Genomic DNA, 18,697 nt, shown 5'->3' on the forward strand with positions numbered 1-18,697 from the left:
TCTCTCTCTGCTGAAGTGACGGATGGTCACCAGGCAGCCTGTGCCCAGACTCATGGATAAAACGTGACTCTTCACAGGGCGCTGTGAGGAGCCCCGCCCCCGGGTCTGCAAGCGAGGACTCAGCCCCCTGGGCACGCGTGTCTGATTTTAACGCTAATGCTCAGTGACACCAAGCAGCTCCCCAATTAGCCGCACCACAGGCCTTGGTCGGAGGTGGCAGGATCCTGCGGAGCCAATTAGCGGGCAATCGGGCCCTGGTCTCCGGGGGGCCGCTGAGCCCCTCCCGGTGTGACTGCCCTCCTCCTGCCTATTGGGGATGTGCGAGTCCACCCCGTGATGAATTTCGTTTCCAGAGGTCGGTCATGTGCTTTCCATTTAGGACCAAATAGGATTTCCCAGTGAGACTGAAAAAGGGTCATTTTCGTCTTGTCCACAGTACAAGCAGGGAAATCGGTGATGGGTTGTTTCATGGAGCAGTGTGTGTGTGTGTGTGTGTGTGTGGTCTTTTTTTTTGGCAAGAAAACTGCTCCCTTTTCTGTGAATTCCTTACTATTTCACGCTTTATTCTTCGATTGAAATCCTTGGAAGAAATCTCTTGTGTTTTGTCCAGCTTCCTGTAAAGATCTATGCATCACGACCTTTTCTGCACAAGAAGATGGGAACCATGTAAAAGTGGGTTATCTATTATGTGGTGTTGTTTACTCTCTAAGTCATGTCCAGCTCTTTGCGACTCCATGACTGTAGCCTGCCCGTCTACAGGGAGGCCGGCTGACTCGTGTCTGACTCTGTGGACGGCAGCCCTCCAGGCTCCTCTGTCTGTGGGATTCTCCAGGCAAGAACACTGGAGTGGGTTGCCATGCTCTTCTCCAGGGGATCTTCCTGGACCAGGGATTGAACCTGAGTCTCCTGCTTTGGCAGGCAAGTATTTTTACCATTGAGCCACCTAGGAAGCCCCATATATGTATTTTTAAGAATTAAGTTTCTAAAGTAGCCTGCAAAAGTAATAGTATTGTTGACAACATTATTGATCTCTTTGAAGTATCTGTTTTCAAGGCTTGTGCTCTATTAGACTTACAAGCTTTGCAACTAATTGTCTCAACAGCTCTCGCTCTGCCCTGTGCCAGGAGTGCCGCCTGCCCGCTGGGCAGCCGAAGGGGCCCCGAGCATGCCCCCCATTCACACCCAACAGAGCATGCCCCCCATTCACACCCCAACAGCAGCCAGCCCTGAGCATGCCCCCCATTCACACCCAACAGCAGCCAGCCCTGAGCATGCCCCCCATTCACACCCAACAGCAGCCAGCCCTGAGCATGCCCCCCATTCACACCCAACAGCAGCCAGCCCTGAGCATGCCCCCCATTCACACCCCAACAGCAGCCAGCCCTGAGCATGCCCCCCATTCACACCCAACAGCAGCCAGCCCTGAGCATGCCCCCCATTCACACCCAACAGCAGCCAGCCCTGAGCATGCCCCCCATTCACACCCAACAGCAGCCAGCCCTGAGCATGCCCCCCATTCACACCCAACAGCAGCCAGCCCTGAGCATGCCCCCCATTCACACCCAACAGCAGCCAGCCCTGAGCATGCCCCCCATTCACACCCTGAGCATGCCCCCCATTCACACCCAACAGCAGCCAGCCCCGAGCATGCCCCCCATTCACACCCAACAGCAGCCAGCCCTGAGCATGCCCCCCATTCACACCCAACAGCAGCCAGCCCTGAGCATGCCCCCCATTTACACCCCAACAGCAGCCAGGGGGGCCCCGGTGGCCCTGGGAGCTCCGAGGAGCCAGCCTGGCCAGGTGCTGGGTCGGGAATGCATTTGGCTGGTCTGCAGAATGGGGAGGTTGGTGGGTTAGGTTAGGTTAGGGTCGGGGGCTGGTGGGCTTGGTGTGGGGGAAGGGCTGGGAGGGGAGGTCTCTCTGGGTGGAGGGAAAGCTGTAAACATGGGAAATGCCCTGAAGAGCCGTCAGGAGACACAAGCTCCTGGAATTTAGGGCCCTTTGCTGCCTCCAGCCTCACCGTGCCGCTGCGGGCAGAAGGGCACAGGAGGAGCGAGACCACTCAGCAAGTGCCAAGTCAGAGTCGACTGGACAGGAGCACAGAGCAGACGCCCGAGGTCGCAGACGCCCGAGGTCACAGCCGCCTCATTTTAATTAAGGATGTGATAACGTGGAGGATGAGGGTCTCAGAAATAGCATTACTTTCAACAGGGCGGGGGGCTTTGCTGTCTCCACTGGAGACGGGGAGGGGGTCCGGCCAGCTGTTGGACACATGGGGCAGGGACCGGAGCCTGGACCTCGAAGTCCTCTGGGTTAGGGGCCCAGGGTGGAGTTGGAACCCCGTCCACAGACGCAGGTGGTCCCCACGGACCTGTGGATGTGTGTAGACGATTGGGGGGTGGTTGTGGCGTGGGGGGCTGGCAGCTCCAAGGTTCAGGGAAGCAGGGCTCTCCCCGGACTTCCCCGTGGGGCTGAGCTCGTGGGCAGTGTCGCTGTCCCGCCTGGGGGCCTCGCTCAGTCTGCCTCCCCCGCCCCTCCTCTGGGCTTGGCCCCTGCCTGTGGCTCCGCAGTGTCTGCTGTTGTGTTTCCTGGCGGCGGGGTCGGCTTGCTTGGTGCCTGGCCACCCGCTTCCACGGCTTCATCTGTCCTGGTATTCCGTGCCCAGCGTGCTGTGAGCAGGGGTGGCTGCTCAGTAAACGTGAGTTTGAGAGAGTCATTTCCTAGGCAGGTTGATAAGGAGTCTAGGGGTCCCCAAGGAGAGAGGGGTCTGGAATTCTCAAGGAGGAAGAAAGGACAAACTTTTTTTCCTTCTCTACATTCCTTAGGATTATATAACAATAATGTATCCCACCTGAGGACAGTCTCTGGATTAAGGACAGTCTCTGGATTAAACCTTCTGTTATCTTAAAATGTAAATTATGCAACTAGGTCTGGTGAGGTTTTTACAACCTCCAGACATTCTTTGGATTCACTGGAGAGTATATAACTTCATTGCTAACACTAGCAAGTGGGTACTCTTTCTGCCCTCTTCTGATGCCTGTGTCAGAAGCTTTCTCTACTCCTTTATACTTTAATAAAACTTTATTACACAAAAGCTCTGAGCGACCAAGCCTCGTCTCTGGCCCCAGATTGCATTCTTCTCCTCCAGGGGCCAAGAATCCCGGTGTCTTCGCATGATTCAACAACAACCTTTCAAGTTCAGGGGCACGGGAGGAGGGTGGGTGTGGACTCGGAGGCCCGGGGTTGGAGCCACGACTGAGGCTGGTGATGGCACCGGCCATTAAGAGGTGGGGCTGTGGGGGTGGGGAGACGGGGCCAGGCTCCTGGCAGTCTGGGAGGTCATGTCATAAAAGGCTTCACTGGGGAGGTGGCATTTGACATGGGCTTCCCTGGTGGCTCAGCTGGTAAAGAATCTGCCTGTAGTGTGGGAGACCTGGGTTTGATCCCTGGATTTGGAACATCCCCTGGAGAAGGGAATGGCTACCCGCTCCAGGATTCTGGCCGGGACACTTCCATGGACATTAGCGTCCATGGGGTCGCAAAGAGTCAGGCATGACTGAGCGACTTCCACTTTGAGGCACTCCACATTTTTTCAGCAGTAGGTGCCCAGTGAATGCCAGGAAGAAAGCGACTGACGTGTGTTGAGTGGACTTGACTGGCACTGTGTTCAGCGCCTTTCCTTGCCTGCTCCATGAGACAGTGCTACGATCATAACAGCCTTATGGGGGGCGGCACACAGCTCAGAGGGCGGTGTCAGCTCCAAGCCCCCTGCTTGCCACGCTGGAACTGTCCCCGAGCCACACCCGCCTGGGCCCAGGCTCCCGGAGGTTGAACCCTGCGGCAGGATGAGGGCGAACGCGGACGTGTTAGAGACGTTTGTTTAAGGCGCTGCTTTAAACCCTGTGATGTCGTGGGAACGCCGCTCTGTGTAGGCTTCTGTGCCTGAACTCGCCCGTGGCCCCAGGGTGGACCCCACGGCTCAAGGAGCCTGCCCGTGGCCCCGAGGTGGACCCCACGGCTCAAGGAGCAGGCACGGAGACAAATCAGGACCCAGAGACTTCGAGGAAACACTCTGAGGCTGAAACCCTGGGGTCTGTGGACAGAGTGAGCGGTGTGGCTCCTTGCCCTGTGTAGGGGTCCCAGAGGTCTCTCCCACAGAAGCCAAAGCTGAAGGAGGGGTGGGAGTCAGGGATGCCGGGATGAACGGAATCAGGCGTCCATCTAAGGACCTGATTCGTGCTGGAGACGCCCCTGGAGAGGCTGTGAGATCCCAGCCCTGACTGTCCTGGAGACAAGGCAGGTGTGTCCCTGAGCTTCGGGCACCCGAGGGTGTGTGCTGGGCGCCCAGCAGCGGATGGCTGAGTTTCGTGCCCAGCACAGCCCCAGAGCCACCCTCCCCGGCGTGGGAACCAGCCTTCAGAAGTCTGCTGGCTGCTGCGCCTCATCCCTGGAGAGAAAGCTGCCTCTCGGCTTTATGTTTGAGGGTGAGACACACACGCGTCTCCTTTCCCACTTGAAGTGCCCCCTCCTCCTCCCCAGGCGAGGTGAAGCTTTGGAGCAGCCTGGATCTCAAGGGTGAGCACTGAGGCTTGGTCAGCCTTTGGCCCCTTGCCCCGCAACATCGTCCCCTGGCCTCTCAGCATCGCCCCCAGACTCTCAGCAGTGCCCTGGGCCCTCAGCATCATTCCCGGCCCCCAGCAATGCGCCCAACCCTGCAGCGTTACTTCCCGGCCCACCAGCACCATCCCCCCGCCCCCAGCCTTGCCCTGGGCCCCCAGCATCATTCCCAGGTCTCCACCAGTGCCCCCGACCCTGCAGCATTGCCCCAGCCCTCCAGCATTGCCCTGGCCCCCAGCCTCACCCCCGGCGCCCAGCATTGGGGTGGGTGGCTCCACAGCACCTTCCTCACCCCAGGGTGGGCCGCGCCGTCCTGGGAGGACTTGGTGGAGCTGCAGGGATGACTCCCCCCAGCCCCTGATTCTCTCTCTTCACAACGTGGAGCTGTGTTTAGTTTCCTGGAGGTTCTCCGTCCTGCTCTCGGTGCTTCAGCGGAGCCTCCCACAGCAGGAGGGTGCCCCTCGCTGGATTCAGCCTGAGCAGGCCGCAGCGTAATTACAGTTTTCTCGTCCCCACTGGATCCCGCTAAGGAGGAGGTGTGTTCACAGACGGTCGCCTCCAGGAAATTTGTTTTTAAGCCCGTAAGCCTGTAAACATCACATTCCGTCTAAACTGCCTGTGATCCCAGGACATCTTTAATTATAGCATGAAGGAACAGCCAACACCCTCACATCATTCTTTTCCCTTAACAAGATCAAACTTAATTTTTTCAAGCTAAGCCAGAAAAACAGATTAGTACTTGAAATGTGGACACGGAAAAGAGCCGGGCCTCTGGTCGCAGTGCCGCAGCGCCTGGAGGTACCGTCTGCCCTGTCCCAGGGCCCCGGGGTGGGGGCACCATCTCCTGACCTCTCTCGTCCCCAGAGAAGGGAGCCTGGATGGCAAGCTGACAGTGCACTCAGCTCCCTGAGGACGTGGATGTCATTTTAAAAAGCTAGGTCTCCTACACATTTGATTACTCAAAGCTCAATTTATTGCCATGGGAAAATGTTATTGAACAGTAAATCTCAGATGATAGAACCCAGGGTTTGATCGCTGGGTTGGGAAGATCCCCTGGAGAAGGGAAATGTTACCCACTCCAGGATTCTGGCCTGGAGAATTCCATGGACTGTAGAGTCCATGGGATCGCAGAGTCAGACACGACTGAGTGACTTTCACGTGGGGACAGGGTCGGTGAGCAGGGAACAGAGATGATCCCAGATTACAGACGTCCTGGGAGCTTCATCCAGTCAGAGGAGGGGAGCCTCTGGAGGTTCACGGCTGAGGACGCCACACCAGCAGCCAGGGCTGGGGGAACGCGCTGGGCAGGAGGTAGCCGAGGGAGCATGGGAGGGGGCGACTGGGAGGGACTGAGGCAGCCCCAGGGATGGTGGGGGGCTGGCGGCCTCAGAGGGGCGCAGCTGGTCTCCTTCCATGGGGGAGAACCAGGGGCACCCCCAGCAGAGCTGACTCGGAGGTCATGGGTCAAGACCTCCCATTGCTGGGATGGCCCTTGGGTGCAGGCGTCCAGATGAGACAGGACCAGGGAGTCGGTGGTGAGACATATCGCTGCCTGAATTTCTGCTGGGCTCCCGGTGCCTGCCCGCCCAAGCGCCTTGCTGATCGTCTGCGTGTCTGTCTGTGGCACCCACCGGACTGGGACCCCTGCACAGGTTCACACGGCCTCTCCCTCGCTCCCATTCCTGGGCGTCTCTGCCCCCGCCAGGCCTGACCCCAGGGGTGCCTTCAGTCTCAGCTCCTGCCCAGTCAGATCTCCCGGCTGACGCTCGTGGTTCCCTGTCCTTCCCTTTGCTGTCACAAGAGCCTGTTTAGCAAATCACTGACGAAACAGCTGCGGGTTGTAGGTTTCACACCCATCTCCGCCACAGAACGTGAGCCCGCAGGTCAGAGCCGTGTCCAGCCCCCAGGCCAGCACTGCTGAGACCTCAGACACGAGACTTGTGCCGCGGACCTTCTGGATTCTGAGCTGCCTGCGTCCCAGGACCACGTCTCTGCCTCCAGGGGACTTACCGCCTTGCAGAGATGGGGAGCCCAGTCCAGACATGCAGCGAGTGTCCGCCCAGACCCGAATCTGTCCGTGTAATCCGTGATTGTGGTCAGTGAGTGTCCGCCCAGACCCGGATCTGTCCGTGTAAGACATGCAGCGAGTGTCCGCCCAGACCCGGATCTGTCCGTGTAACCCGTGATTGTGCTCACTGCTTTCCCTGCTCTGCCATGAAGGACATAAAAGCTCAGTGATGTGATAGGAACAGTGTCAAAAAAGGCACTTTTACTGATGGTTTTGTTTAAAAAATGTGACTCGGGGCGTCTCTTCATGTGCCTTGGCCACCTGCGTGTCTTCTTTGGAAAAACGTCTATTTAGGTCTTCTGCCCATTTTTTGATGTTTTTTTTTTTTTTTAAATTGAGCGTCATGAGCTGTTTGTATATTTTGGAGATTAATCCCTTGTCAGCTGCTTTATTTGCAAATATTTTCTCCCATTCTGAGGGTTGTCTTTTCTACGTGTACACATAGCTAATTCGCTTTGTTGTACAACACTGTAAAGCAACTATACCCCGATTTTAAAAAGTGTGATTTATTTTCTTAAACTCTTCAACTCTAGTTTGACACAGCTGCCATTCTCGACGCTCCTGCACGGCGCCCGCCTTCCGGGGACTCACGGATGAACAACCACCCCCCGTTTACTTAACATGCGGATTCAGCTTTTCAAAGCTTTTCTTTCCACCTTGACAGGACGCGTTACATGTAGAATTTCAGCTCAAAGGCTCATTCTGCCCAGGAGACCCAGAGGGCTTTGGCTTCCTCGGGAGTTGGGACAGGCGAGGTCCCCAGGTGCCAAGGAAAACACCCCCGAGTTTACCCAGCACGGAGAGTCAAAGCCCGGCTGTCACTCCCTCAGAAATCGTCCCAAATCAAAGAGACTGGAGCCAAGAGATCAACTTACAGTTCTACAATTAGGGTGTTAGGAAAAAAAGCCCGTTGTATCGTAACACAAAGAACAATAGGGCACACGCTGTTCCCGCAGAAAGCTTCCGCTTCCTCCGATCAGCTCCAGTCCACTGCTGAGTCGGTGTAACCTGTCCCCTCCCGGCCTGGTCATCGTCCACGTGCCCGTGGTCCCCATCTCCACTTTGGGGGGGAAACTGCACGTCTGGGGAGGAGGGTCCCTGTAACCCAGACACAAGCACAGTCATGCAAATCACCATGAATTTCCTCCCGGTTCAATACCTGAGGTAAGTGTGATTTTCTTGTACCTCCTGCGTAAACCCTTTATAACACAGGCCCTGATGAGCAGCTGCCTTTTAAGACGGCAGCTTCAAGCAGACAGCACTGCTTCTGGGCACACACTGCTGATTCTCCTCAAGGAGCTTCTGGGCACAACAAAACGGCGCTTGTTAAGACATGAGCGAGCGTCCACACCGGCTCAGCAGGAGAAGTCTGCTCAGTTCTCGGTGCCAGTTCAGGCTTCATCCCGGGCCACTGGCAGGGTGAGTGGCTGGAACCACACGAGCAAAGACAATTGGTTCCTCTCCTTTCCCGGGAGAGCAGCTCACAGCTCGAGGCTGGGGCTCAGGGTTCCAGCATCTCTCACTGTGGTCGCTGGGGAAGGCGAACACCGAGCCCAGAAATGGCAGGTTTTACTAACAGCATCTGGGGGACTTGTTTGTTTTCCAAACGCCTGTTTTATCTCCCTCAGCGCCTCCCCCAGTCTACATGCTTTCAAGTGTCAGAACTGTTGAGAAACAAGTGAGCTGATATAACTGAATATTCTAGAAACTGTCTTCTGTAGAGAGGGGTTAAATAGCGTTTTCTCCCTTGACCTGAGGGTCAGGCCAAGAATTTTTCATCTTTGGAAGAAAAGTCAATTTCACAGGCATGTTAATTTGACTAAAATTCAGAAAAGCAGAACTTTTGAAATGCTGAGAACAAATCAAAACTTTCGATCCTGTGGTTAATAATATTCTGACTCACTCTGAATTTACCATCAGTTTTGAATAACTTGGCACACCAATGAGTGCAATTTTTGTATGGGAATTATGCTGAACTTTTACCAGCAGAGAATCATTTATTATTTGAGGGACTGAATCATAAAAACACTGCCATTTTTTGTAAAGTCTTTGGGCTGAATTAGACTTTAAACCCCGAACCTCAAAGATGAATTTGTATTACGAACACTGGAAGGATCTGAGTGGTGTTAAAACGAAATTGGAAATATTTTTCTTCCAAAGCTAATAATGGATTTCAATCCCGCAAGCTTCTTATCTACAACACTGTTTTTTCTGTAAGACGTGACCGCAGTCTATACACCATGCCTTCATCCTCGGGCTCATGAGTCACTAAGTTTGCACCCTAAGTTTTTAGTCTTGGCTACTAATGCTTAAAATTCAGCTTGGACTCTGTGTGTATGTAACACTGCTCGGTTCAATAATTTCTTATGCGCTGGAAACCCAAAGTAATAGAGGGAAAGGAAGCCAGAAAACGCTCTTGAAATTTTGACACCTACCCTCCGGTTTTCGGGTTAAAAGCTCCGCTGTATCAGGAGACACCTCACTCCTTCCCTGCTCCCAGACGCCCAGCCCCGCTCCTGGGAGGCCTGTCCACCTCCTCCCCCGGAATCTGCGTGTCAGGGGCGACAGGGCCTGGAAACTGCCCCAGGGACCCGGCGCCGGCCCGTGGTCCCCACTGAGAGTGAAGAGCAGGGCACAGGGACGTGGGTGGCCCCTTGGGTGAAGCAGAGAGCCCCTGCGGCGGGGGTGCGGCCGGGGACCTGTGAGGGGCGCTCCTCCCTTCAGGCCTGCAGGGAAGACGTGCCGCCCGCGGGACCCACGGGAGGGACACCGGGAGGTCACTCGTCTCACTGCTGCCTGGTGTGGGGTGAGGGTGGGGTCAGACCGTGGCGCCCAGATTGCAGATGTCAACGCAAGCCCCTCCGCCGGGGCCTGCTCCGTTTCACCGCTCGCCCAGAAAAGGGGCGTTTCAGCGCTGCTGGCGCAGGGTCGGCTACTGCAGACGGGGTGCGCGGGCGCCCTGGAGGGGAAGGGGTCGCTGAGGGGCGGGGTCACTAGAAGCCGGCTGCGCGGTGGGGAGGCGCACGTTCGGGTGTCTCTGCCGGCGGCGGGGAGCGGGTCACCGATCAGGAAGTGACTGCTCGGGCGCCCGCTGTGTGAGCTGCTGGCCGCAGGGGTGCGGTTTGTTTGACGCTCGGTCCGGCGTTCTGCGTGTGTGTCCGTTCCGGCACTGGGGTCCTGAATGCGCCTGAGGGGGCGACGCGCATCCTCACCTCTAGCACCTAAGCCCTCCTCCATTGGCAGCCTTGAACTTGGGGTGCCTGCCCAGCAGCGGGGTGGCCTGGGCGGTCTGGCGGAGAGGCGGGTCGGGGCCCTGGCATCCGGGGCGCTGGGGGCCGGGATTCCCAGTTCCCGGGTGTGGGGGCCCAGGCTGGGGTCTGTCCCTGGCGCCGAAGGAAGGAGCAGTCGGAGGAGGCCTGGGAGAGGGCCCGGAGCAGCGCCTGGGGCAGGGCCTCGGCCAGGCTGGTTCCGTGAGTCCTCCCGCCCCCCGCCACGAGGCGTCGGTCCTCCAGCTGGTGGCCAGTGAGGGCTGGCGAGGGGGTTCCGCCAGAGGACCGTCTGTGGAGCCTCAGGGGTAAACTGTCTGTCACTGGGGACGCTTGCTGAAGCCTGAGTAGCCTCCACGGGGGCTGCGTATTTCTGAGACGGTCCTGGAGAAACGGCAGAGGCTTTAGGGGAGGTGCATGGTCAGCCCCTCGAGAGGGCTGCTCTTCTCCTCCCTGGGGGCCCCTGCCCCCCAGGCCCGCCTCGCCACGTCCTCCTCACCTGACCACCTCCCCTCTCAACCATCTGTGCCCACGCCCTGCCCCAGGCCCTGCTAGGATTCTGCCCCCACCACAGGTTACCGCAGGGGCGGGGCCGCCCTCTGCCGGTTTCCCTGGTAACCAAGGAGCCAACCTGGGATTGGTGCCCCCATCACTGGGAACACCTCCCCCACGCCCTGCCTGCTGCCCGCCGCACGGGGTGGGTGGGTGCCGCTCCAGGACCCTCTTCCGACGTGCGTGCTGCCCCCCATCCACTGCACCGTGCTGTCTCCATGGCGGAGGCCGGGTTCTTGAAGCTGAGCGAGCCCAGGGCCTGCAGGGGCGCAGCCCAACGGAGACAAAGGCGACCAACCAACAAAAACCCACAGCCAGGGGACCCGAAGGCCAGCTTTAAATTTCTCTGGTTCCAAGTTGATTCAACAAGGTCATCCAAAATATTTTCCCTCAGGAATGGTGGCCTTACGGTAAAATTTCACAGACATGCTTTGAACACATCTCAGGCCGAGCTCCCCTCGTCCACCCACGGAGGAGCCACCCTGACGGTGCTGGCTGACTTCTTCCCTGCGGCCCACACTGATGGTAGGCCGGCCTCCCGCCGGGAATCGTTCTCCCAGACCCGTCCAGGTCTTCCCGCCGCAGAACCGCAGACCCGCCCGTGCGCTGGGAGCGGGTGGCGTCCGAGGAGAGGCTGCTGCGGTGACCTTGGTCTGGGAAGGCTGAGGACGAGGGCCGGGAGCTGAGGCCACGGAGCCTGCAAGGACCCCCTTAGCGGTGACTGGGGACGAAGACTCTGCTCTGCTCCCCGCGGTTCTTCTATTTAAAGTGCACCGAGCCGGGGTGGGTAGCGGCCCTCCTTCCCCAGGGTCCGGCTGACCGGCTGCTGGACTCCCCGCCCCCGAGGGCAGTTCGCAGACACTTCTGGGGAAGTGCGGAGGCCGCGATGTCCTGTTCGGGGACCCCCAGGGGCACCTCCGCTGTGGCTCCTCCAGATCAGTGCCTCATAAAGACACCACCGAAAACTGTCACTGAAACAGCAGACTCACCAGAAACAAGCATAAAATAAACGGAAAGAGCAAGATAGAGAGCGGAAAAAAGGGGAAAGCCCTGCACTTACAGCTGACTGCCGGCAGCCCTGACCCTGCCCGACTGACCCTCCACCCAGTGAAACACTGAGCCACGCGCAGAAAGCAGGGACACTAATAAAGGATAAACCCTGCAGAATGCCCCACTCGCCTCCCCACCCGCAAGTTCGGATGCAAAGAGACGCCTGGGTAGATATTTAACCTGAACTCAGGCCGGAGCTGCCGCTGGACCCTGAACCGCTGCATCTCCAAGAGAAAGCCCGTTCCCTGCTGCTGAGAGCCAGGCCCCTGTGCCCCTCGGCTGGGAGGGAGATGCCTGCCCCAGACCCCACCTAGGCGCCCGCCTGCTCCCTGACTCAGGGTCTGCATCGCCTCCTCCCTTTGAGGCGCCCGCCTGCTCCCTGACTCAGGGCCCGCATCGCTTCCTTTGCGTGTTTGCGGACGGCCCGTTCCCACCACAGATATCCACAGCCTCTTTCTGGCAATCGTCTTTCTGTCTCTGCCGAGGTTGTTTTGGGCAAAAGCTCTTGTTCCTTGCTGCTGTGTTTCTGATTTTGGAGGAAACATTTATTCTAAAGGAATAGGCTATATTTTTTTAGGTGGAAAGGTTGACCTGCCACATCACTTTGCACACACGGCCCTCCAGCCACCCAGCGTAGACCCTCTCGCCCCTTTACCACCTGGCTGAGCCCCTGGAGAGGGCAGCGTCCAGCTCAGAGCCCAGAGCACCTGGTCTCCGGCCCTGAGGGCTCCTGGTGTGGGTTTCTGCTACATCAGAACCACGCCGGGCCCGGAGAACCATGCCAGCCTGCTGATGCATCTGGGGTGGCTTCTCAGGGGGGGAAGGCTCGTCCTGTTCACCCATGCATCCCGCACCCAGGAGGCGGGGGATCACAGGCCCTTTCTTGCCGCCAGCGACCCGGCTTGTCTGGAGCCAGCTGCCTGCCCACAGGGTAGAGTGTTCTACGGAACTGGGTCTGGCGGTGTGGTCCTTTCAGAAATGGAGATCGCAGCTCATGGACAGAAAGTGGTTTTCACCTCGTGGAACACCCAGGCCAGCTTGGAGCAGAAGCAGGCCTGCCCCACTGGCTCAGACAGCTGTCTCCAGGGCGAGTGAGCTCGGGACACGCAGAGCCGCGGGGCTGGGTGCAAACGCTGGCCCTGCAGGGGCCACTTTGCTCAGAAAGCTGCAGCCCAGAGGCCAGGCCGTCAGCCTCAGTGGCTGCAGACCCCAGGGCAGAGTGGCTTTGCCTGGGGTTGAAGGCCAGGCTTGGGGGTTTGCAGTCATCAAAAATAAGCCCAGATTGGAGGGTTCTGACAACATGCAGTGGCGGGGAGCTGTGCTTTATTAGCCGTCCATGGGTCCAGTCTGCTTGCTACACATGGCTCTTCTATTTAAAGTGCACTGTGCGTTTGAGAGGCGGGAGAAACGCGCTCACTGCACACGAGCGCCAGCCACGGCCTCGAGTGGCCCGTGAGCGCTGGTTTTCCTACAGGCAGGGCACAGGGGGCCAAACAGGCCGAGAGCCCGGGAAGCTGAGAGAGCCCAGGACCCTGAACGTCTGCTCCGGGCACGCGGAATCCTGGGGGCACTTTCCGTGGCGCCCCCAGAAGCCAACCCCACCCCAGCAGTCCGGTCACACGTCTGTGGTCACGCGTGGGCCTCGGGAGGGCAGGCGCAGACATATGAGGGCCAAGAACAAGCCGGGTTCACGGAGGAGAAGAGAGAGGCTCGGAGAGCCCCCAGCCCACCGCTGGGCCTCCCCAGAGCCTGTGTCCTTTCATGGTAGAAACAGTTCCCTGTGGGAGCCGCTCCCTCCCCTGGAGACAGCAAGTCTCCCACCCCTGCCCTCTGTCTGCTGGGCTGGCAGCCTCTGCTGCAGGCTGGAGTAGACACCACACTGCATCTGTGCAGGTGGGGGCTTACGCAACAGTGTCAGGATTCCTGAGCAGGGTGTTGGGGGTAGGGGTCCTGGGGAGCGTCCCGGGATGGGAGTATGGAGAGTCCATATAGTTAGGTCTGCTGATAGACGTTAAGATTTTAAAATTCACTCACAGGGAAAAAAAATGTCACCCGAGAGGCCAAATGGTCTATTGAGTTTGGAAGATTTCCTGGGAAAGTTATTTGTCTGTGGGACACGGTGCTGGTCTGAGATGCCAAGCTCCAGCTACATATAGCAAGCAGTGTCAGCTTTCTTTAAAAAGTTTTTTAAAGTGTCAGTTTTCTATTTCACTTACTAAGGCAGCAGAATGAGTGGAACAAGAATAACTTTTAGTAGATGACCACTCTCTCCAGAGGTAAGGACTCAGTTCTCCGGGCCCTGTCCTCCCCGGCCCTGGGGGCGCTCAGGGTCTCATCTGCTGAGTGGAGGCTTTCCCGCATTGGGTCCGGCGAGCGCTGGGTTCCTGACGCGCTCGGAGCTCGTTTTCATCCTCCGTTGTGGCTCTCAGAGGAAAGCGGAGCGCCTGTCCCCGTGGCACTGGGGTTAAGCGGCTCCCTGGCAGCAGTCTTCTTGGCAAGATCGGGAGATTAATTCTGAGCCCAGGTCTATCAGTGACCCACATCATCACCGGCTTACTGCCCGCCCACGGGACTTCGATTTCAAACAGAAGTCTCAGCACATTTGATAAACCGAGGATGAGCTGCTGCTGCTACTGCTGCTGAGTCGCTTAAGTCGTGTCCCCATAGATGGCAGCCCATCAGGCTCCCCCGTCTCTGGGATTCTCCAGGCAAGAACACTGGAGTGGGTTGCCATTGCCTTCTCCAGGTGAGCTGGGACGGTTATTGTAGTAACCACTGGGAAGGGGATCACTGCCCCGGCTGGCACCCAGGGCACCCCAGCATCTGAGAATGCAAGTCGGGCTTAGCCTCTGAGCATGCTCAGAGCCTCCATTCGGAGCTGAGTGATGCCACCGGCGGCCGGGACCTGCCCTCCGGGTCGGCGTGCAGTTAGCGCTCCCGCTGCCACGTAAATGAAAATCACAACTGCACGTCCTTGAGCATCTTGTGTTAAAAAGGCAAACTTTGAAAAAACGTGCTGTTTGGGAAATAAATCAACGAAGCAAGCAGAAATTTATGTGTAGGACGTAGGTCATGAATCTCTAAGTAACAATTTATGGGCAGAACTTCAAATAGCTTTTTGTTATAAGTAAACCTTGCATGGTCTAGGATTTGGGTGTAGAAAGAATCATTACCTTTTTTTTTTTTAAAGGAACACACAAAGCTACTTAGAAGTCGGCCAGCCCGGAACTAAGTGCACCCTTGAGACTGGCTGCGACCTCTGGTCTGGGGGCTGCCTCTCCGCCTGGGGCCTGACGCTTGAGGTTCCAGGGCCACGACCTGCTGCCTGGGGTCTGTCGTGAGGACCCCAGACTTGCTGTCATTCTCTCCCGATCAGTGGCTGAGGAACCCTGTGCCTCCCTTCAAAACTATTGATTTCAAAACAGGTTCTTCGATAAGAGGCAGCTTTGCCTGAGGCTTGGCGGTGACTTTCAGAGGAATGTTTACTGACTACTCGGAGAAGGATTTTAAATAATCGCTCTCCTGAGGCAAGCTGTGCATCAAAGAAAAGAAGGCACAGGCATTGCTTTGTAGAATGAAGCTGGCTCATTGCCACTCCAGACCTCAATCTACCAGTCTGATTATTTATTGGATGAGTGCAGATGTCTGGACAGTATTCACTCTTTTATTAATGCATCTGGTCCATAGCTGGAGAAAGAAATGGCACCCCACTCCAGTACTCTCACCTGGAGGATTCCATGGACGGAATCCTGGTAAGAGGAGGACTCTGGAGGAGCCTGGTAGGCTATAGTCCGTGGGGTCGCAAAGAGTTGGACATGACTGAGCGACTTCGCTTTCTTCCTGGTCCATAAGCGTCACCTGAGAATCTGCACAGGCCAGGCGTGCGCAGCGCAGGGCAGGCTGGCTCAGGAGAGTCTGCACAGGCCAGGCGTGTGCCGCGCAGGGCAGGCGGGCTCAGGAGAGGGGAGGCGCCCACCAGGCTTCTCATTCTCCGAAAGCTGATGCTGAGGGCGGGAGCGGGGTCCCTACCGTCTGGGTCCTGTAGCGGGGGTCTCCCTTCACAGGGGCTGTCCCTTCACGAACTCGGCTTCCCTCCCTGGAGGGGTGTGTGCCGTGCTCCCCGGCAACCCAGCTCGACTGTGTGTTGAGCCGGTGAGGCACCGTGTGCTCGCGGCTGGAAAATCAGTGCAGGAGTTGAGTGGCCCACAGGTGCAAAGATGTATCTGCAAACAGGTGTGTTTTTGTGGACCAAAGAGGAATCCAAAAGGAGAAGTCTCACGTTATCTGGTGGACGGGTTAGGGAGCTGGCTCCCATGACCACCGCGAGGCACTGGTGTAGAGACGGTGACGATGAAGCCAGCGCTTCTAACCCGAGTCCCACTGATCACGCCAGCGCTTTAGCCCGAGTCCCACTCATCACGCTCACCCTCGAGGGGAGAAGCGGCATTCCCCATCCCACAAAGACACCGCCCCCCAGAGGGGCACCGGCCCGGGCCAGCAGGCGGGACCCTGGGAGGCAGGACCTGCCATCCCCACCTGAAATTCTGCGATGTGTGCTGTGAGGTTAGGACCGTCCTCAGGAAGAGGACCGCGCATGGCAGAGATGAGGGGCCCGTGGGCTCACGGTCCTGGAGGCTGAGGCAAAATGGAGTTGGCTGCCTTGAAACCTCATTTCATGGAGTTTAGCTTCATTTAACAAACACTCCTGAGTTCCCTTTGGCCCCCAGCTGGGGGAGGCAGTCACCAGCCGGCGGGCAGTGTGATAAGACTGCAAACTCAGACAAGATCAGGAGAGTCCCCTTGGGCCCTTTGACTCCACTTTAGAGGAAACTCACATCTAGAAGCAAATACCTCTAGGATTCATGGGCAGAACATGTGACGCAGCAGTCCTTTCACGCTCAGAGAGGAAGGGGCGGTGAAGAGTCCATCTGCCTGCCCGGGGCAAGGGGTGGTGAGGATGAAAGGCAGGGGGCTCTCCCCATCCACACCCTGAATCCCACTGGCTTCAGAACCAGAGGCAGAACCCCCCTGCTTCAGGCATGGCAGTCTTCACCCCACCTGGATCTGGCTTCATGGGACCAGCCTCCTGCTGACCTCTGAACTCTGACCCCAGCTCCTGCCAGGACACAGGATTCCACTGAGGAGGTCCTGAACTGAGCAGCTGGAAAAGCCATCCTTCTAGAGAAAGCATCCACAGGAGCAGAGCCCACCCTTAGGAGGAGAAACGTGCCGCTTTCTGCTTCCGGACACGGGATCGCACCAGACCATCACGGAGGGCCTCAGCTGCTGCGGTGAATACTTTTCAACATCGGCCCTCAGACTGGCAGTGTCGTTTGAGAAGTTTGCCAAAAAATCTTTACTTTTTCTGACATTTTCTTCTCCTCTTATTTCCTTAAAACTGGTGGTTGTTGTTGCTCGGTTGCTCAGTCGTGTCTGATTCTTTGTGACCCTTGGACTGCAGCACCGCGGGCCTCCCTGTCCATCACCAGCTCCCGGAGCTCCTCCACTCGTGTCCATCAAGTCGGTGATGCCGTCGAACCGTCTCCTCCTCTTGCCCCTTCTCCTGCTCTCAATCCAGTATACCGATAGCTCTGTTTTAACATTTTTGGATTAAAAAGTCAAAGTTCTGTGGGAAGAAGTTCTTGCTACACTTATTAAGTGAAAAGCTTACTTAAAGCAGTTTCATTATCCAGCGCTTCATCTGTAAATGTAGACGCTTCACTCTTTGAGAATCAGCTGCACGGGAATGCCAGGGGTGCGTCGGCTCTGGACTGTAGACTACAGACTGCCCCCGCCCCCCTTTCCTCTCCTTGTCTTCATTTAACTGTACTTTCTAAACTTTCTACAGTGATTTCAACTGTTTCAACTGTTTTGTAATAAAAAAATTAAAGCAAAAAACGCTTACTCTAAATTGAAAGAAAATAAATGACAATTGAAATATACATCAAAGTCTGCCTTTGAATAAGAGACACTTTTTAAAATCATGTATTTCTGTCAGTATTTCTATTGATCATCTTAACATTTTATATTTATAACCACTTAAATTTTCAATCTCAAGCCAAATTTACCTGAGATAAAACTCCAAGTCACCGTAATCCCTTTGGAGCAAAGCATGACCTGAGCTCCGTGAACTGTCTTCCCATTCACTGTCACTGCCTTTTATCAATCACTTTTTCACAGACGGTCCTCAATACGATTGGAAACGCTGCCAAGGGTGTACTCTGATGACACAAGGAGCTGCTTCCCAGACGCTCAGTGCGTCTGAGTCCCGGGGCACCTGGTTAAAAGGCAGGTCTGGGGCGGCTGCTGGACCGTATGATCTGAAGACAAGTTGGCATCTGAACATGAATGCTGCTTCCCCGAGTTCTCGTAGTGAAAAGCCTGAAATTATGAAAAGGAAGCCAGTGACACCTCACTGCCGTTGCCTGACTCAGTCCTTTAGAGGCTGTCCCAGCTAGTGATCGTTACAGTTTTGAGGTTTGAAATTTGAAAGAACTGGGTTTGCTCAGAAGCTCGACACTCACCTGCGGAGAGGCCTGGGCAGCCGTCAAGCTCCCTGAGTCTGGCTTTGATGAGAGCTACTCTTGTGTACGCCGGGGTGTCATCCAGAGCTGGCTCCCGGGTCAGCGTCTCCAGGCACGCGGTTGCACACTTGACCTTGGGTGGTGTGTGACGCTGCGGGAGTCCCGCTGGGGACAGAGAGGCCGGCCCTTCCCTTGCTCCCTCGCTCACACCTCAGTGACACCCGAGTCACTCTCAGGAGGCTGCGGGGGCCGCGTGTGGCCTTTGCAGAAGTGGGTGACGAAAACTACAGCTGCTTTTCTGCCAGGAACAAATGCCTACACGGCTGCAGACCCAGAGACGAAAACAGGGACAGACGCAACCTGGGGCAAGTACACTGTCTGCAGTTTCATACGATCATTTCCTTACAGTGTACTCGCTCCCAGCCTGCTCTTTCAGCCCTGACGCGCTATTATTTATGGGTTTGTATTTTATGAGGAACTCGGAGCTCTCTGTGGGGGTGAGGATGTCCACAGAGGGGCTGCTGAAAGGAAAGCTTGGCCTTTTCTCTTCCTGGAGCCCAGGAGGATCAGATGGGCCGAGCCGATGTAGCTGAGGGCGTCTCAGGTGGCACAGTGGT

The sequence above is a fragment of the Bos indicus genome, chromosome 9 (assembly GCF_029378745.1).
Source record: "Bos indicus isolate NIAB-ARS_2022 breed Sahiwal x Tharparkar chromosome 9, NIAB-ARS_B.indTharparkar_mat_pri_1.0, whole genome shotgun sequence".
Taxonomy (NCBI): domain Eukaryota; kingdom Metazoa; phylum Chordata; class Mammalia; order Artiodactyla; family Bovidae; genus Bos; species Bos indicus.